The sequence below is a fragment of the Poecilia latipinna genome, unplaced genomic scaffold (genome assembly GCF_001443285.1).
Source record: "Poecilia latipinna isolate Pla-1442-1.1 unplaced genomic scaffold, P_latipinna-1.0 Scaffold3366, whole genome shotgun sequence".
Taxonomy (NCBI): domain Eukaryota; kingdom Metazoa; phylum Chordata; class Actinopteri; order Cyprinodontiformes; family Poeciliidae; genus Poecilia; species Poecilia latipinna.
The window spans coordinates 43,253-47,478 of NW_015115982.1; the positions used below are offsets into that span (position 1 = coordinate 43,253).

At 36.8% G+C, this 4,226-nt stretch overlaps 1 long non-coding RNA gene across 1 annotated transcript in view; it reads right to left on the minus strand.

The window, feature by feature from the left end:
- Positions 1-3,990, minus strand: part of LOC106940804 (uncharacterized) — a 44,472-nt gene extending 40,482 nt beyond the window's left edge. Inside the window, exon 1 of the long non-coding RNA XR_001423206.1 lies at positions 3,843-3,990. This is a non-coding gene — a long non-coding RNA (uncharacterized LOC106940804). The remainder of the gene's footprint in view (positions 1-3,842) is intronic.
- Between the last annotated feature and the right edge of the window lie 236 nt (positions 3,991-4,226).

A 4,226-nucleotide genomic window follows, 5' to 3' on the forward strand; every position in this document is an offset into this window, starting at 1 on the left:
GTATGTCTTTTTTTTTTTTTTTTTTTTACACTGAGAAGCCAGGTAAATTTTTAACAGCAGCAAAAACTGGTGTGTTTCCAACACTAAGTGCTTAATAGACATGTTAGGCATTTAACGCATTTGTTTAATGCGTAAAATATGGCAAATATGGAAAAATATTTAAAATAATTGAACAGAATTTATTCCCCTTGTTAATCTACCATTTCTCTTTCATACATTGCATTCATTGTTGGCTTTCAGGGCCCTGTGATGGACCGGTGACCTGTCCAGGGTGAACCCCGCCTCTCATCTGATGGCTGCTGGAGATGGGCACCACCAGCCCCCCTCACTACCCTGCAAGGATCAGCGTGTTCATATCATGGATGGAAAGATTTTAAGGTAGTTTGTCTCCTTAAGTTCACACTTAAAACAGCTTCATAGTTAATGCCAACATCAACTGATTCTATGATATTGCTGACTATTTTTTTCTACTTCTAACATAAAGAGGCAAAGAAGACACCCAGAAATGTCTTTCCACTCCAGTCATACGTTCCCAATCATCATCATTTCTGATGATGTCACATACATGGCGAGTCCACAACGTCTTAAAATTGTAAGTATTATTTTTTATTTGCCGTTTTTCTGTTCTCTTTAAAATACAAATGCTTTCTCTGTTTAATTGCTCTATTGTTCTTTTTTGTAGGTTTCTGAAAGGTGCAGTGAACGGGAATGTTCTGTCGTTGATCCTCACTGTTCTTAGGAAGGAGAAATGTCAGTTTGTCTGCAGTAATACTGGAATACTGTGACGTTGTATTAAAACAATACTCTGTCTTTGGTGAAACTTTTTTCACATTTCCTCTAAAGTGTACGTATTGTTTTAGTGTGCCAATTTTCATGAGCGTGTTGTCTGTAAACTTTGAATATATTGACAATTTGTACAATTCTGTGATAGTATATTAGCAATGTACTTTTGAAAAATGTGAATATATTGAATAAACAATGTAAGTTTTTTCACCTGTAAAGTGTGTTGTAATGGATTCTTCTGTGTTCTGGTAACCTGATGTGTTTGCAGTACTGATGTGTGTATGAAGCATGTAATGTACAAAGTGGCAAAGCAGCACAGTGATGAGTAACTGAAAAGTGTACTTCATTAGCAATTATAATAAACCAAAAGTGTAATTGTAGCATACTGTAATCACACTATTAATATACAATATGTAATGCCAGCACACTTAAAATACATTCTAAATATATTTTAAATGTAATTCAATCAAAAAAATAGTACACTCAAGATATACTAATCAGGCACGTTTATATTACATAAAATACTATAAAGTATAACTTTAGTTGGTCCAAAAAAGCATGTTATAGTACACTTGGTACACTTTAAATTGTGCTTTTCTAAAATTTAATTACTATTAAAATACACCAAGTAAAAAATTAGTTCCAAAATAACACACTTCAAGTATACTGATAATTAGTCTGGCTTCAAGTATGCTAAAATTTAACATGTTTAGTATATTTATTTTTCACCTGGGTTGACATGCCTTAATAAACCAACATGCTGCGCAACAACATGGTGAGCGCAAAAGGTCCTCCAAGGGCTGAACCACCGGTCCATAATGCAAGAGCTAACTGGGAACTCAAACTTTATCAGTGCAAACACAGAGTCAGCATGTTGAGACGTAAATGCACATGGCACACATAATGCTTTGTTCACGAAGAAGTATCATTCTCACTGTACGCTCAACGTGTACATAGAACATAGAGCACAGACTCGATGTGAACATTTGGGGTTCACACTGAGCTGCGCGAACAAAGCAAACATGGTGGATTTAAACTTGACTCCTTCCTTGAATTATACATAGAAACATGGATCCTCACAGGGGGTTTATATAAATGTCCACATAGGTCAGCCTATATGAGTGATCCGCACAGAGATAAACTTCAGAGGTTAAAGCACAACAGTGCGCATGACATGGTCAACGCGCAGAGGTGTGATTGGTGCACAGTCCCTGATCAATGCATGAAAACTATAAACCCATCTTTCTTTCAGGAATAATAATGTCCTAACAGTAAAATGCTCACCTCAGAAGAGACGCTTGCAGCCTGGCTATATATATATATATATATATATATATATATTTATTTTTTTTTTTTTTTTTTTTTTCAATTTAAAAAAAATATATCTAATTTTTTTTTTTTATAAAAACAAAAACACACACCTTGCAGGGGGGCACGCTGTAGGAAACCCTGATTAACTCTCCAAAGCCACTTTAAGGAACAACATAATTCTGCAAAGGTATCCATAGGACTGGGATATCAGACATTAGCAAGCTCAATAATACCCAACATCCTGGATGACATTGTTAACCTGGCGAGCCAATACGTCAGATTTTCCTACACCGTGGAGAGACCATGAGTCCATGAAAAACTAACTTCTGGAATTTTAATTATTTGGACTAAATATACAGACACACTGTCATGCTACAACCAGCAAGGGGACATTTGTCACCACATGTGCTGCCTCCTAACCTAGTTTCCAACTCCCCCCCGACTGCAGAGGAGGTACATTTCAACAATATGCACATCCATGAGAGCACAACTGTGGAGCATGCTATCAGCCTCCTAAAATGCCGGTGGTGGTGTCTAAACATTATTTCCTGTCAATCTGGCTACCAAAAATGTTTTCAATTTCCACTCCACTCACATTACTTTTGATGAAATTGCATTCTTCCCCCTAATTTCCCTGTGGTTGCCATCGTTAATCATGGAATAAGATGATCAGCTGACTCATTTAAATAAACACTGACATTCATGAGGTGCTTCGCATTGACCTTTTATGATTGAATGTGGTAACATGCAGAGGGCAGAACCTGAGGCAGGACCTTGTACACAAAGTTTTATTTCTTTATTTATAGACAACAGCTGTTATCTATAAATAAAGATTGCTTGCTGATGTGTGTATGCATGGATTTATGAATCAAAATTTGTTTTTAGTGCACCATTTTTGTCTTTTGGATGTATTCATACTTTCAATATAAATCATGCTCAAAGTTTTATAAATGAGACCCTGGAACTGTTCAAGAAATTCCTATCTCATTGTACTGTTGATGTAACAGCATATCATGAGAGACTTACCAAGTCTCAGTTGAATGCATCTCGCAGAACCCAGATAGGTCCTTATGTGTGTACCAACAACTTTCAGGCAATTGTGAGTATATCCTAACCATAATAGAGGCAGTAAATCACACAGTATTAAGTATATTTAAAACAAGTTTCAGATGTTAACAAAAATAAATTGGCAATCAAAACAGGATCAATTATGAATTGCTGAGTTTAATATTTTTGTACATAACTGTGTTACACTGCCAGTCTATTAAAGCAAGATAAAGGGATCTTTTTATTCTTCACTTTATGAGAAAATATTAAAGTGTGCAGTTTTTCCTTCTGACTGGAATTTTTCAAATTTACACTGAGATAGGACTGCGACATGCCAAGCTGAGATTTGTCATGGAACACTCCTTTACTCTCAAGGCGAATAACAGCAGGTCTGTTGAAACATGCATCTAGATGTAGCAGATCCGATGTTTTTTGTTGTTGTTTGTTGTTTGTTTTTTTCGTGAATTGCAGATTCTATCCCCACTTATTTCAGACTAGAAGGAGGCTTCAGATAGGAAGCTCCACAGTTAGACAAACCCTCCTAATTTCCATGCAATGCGCGCACAGTCCACATCCACTTTACATTTAATGCACACACCTGCGGCCAAATCACATATGGTACTTAGAAGCCGGTAAAAATATGGCAGGAACACGTGCGAAACAGACGAAATCTGAAAAATAATAATAAATAGCACACTAACCTGTTGTGTTTAAGATGCGACTGGTCCAGAGAGGTTGTGTGAGATTCGTGGTTGGAGAACAGCGGTCCTTCTGCCAGAGATGCATTCCGAGGATTAGAAGCAAACAGACAGGAGACGGCACGCGCAGCGCCGCCCCATCTGGAAGAAAGACACACCCACCCAGGGACCGAACAGACAGAATCAATCTGTTTCTTGTTATTGTTTCTGATCTGTCGTTATCAGTATTCAAGACAAATAGAGCAGATCAATATCCTGTCATTATGAATTTCAACACATCGCCATCGCGTTAGTTTTGAATTTTAAAATGCTTTGTACAGTGGAAAATTCTGAAAATAGTGAATATCAGCCTTATATTGAAAAAATGGAATGGAAAACATAATCTTT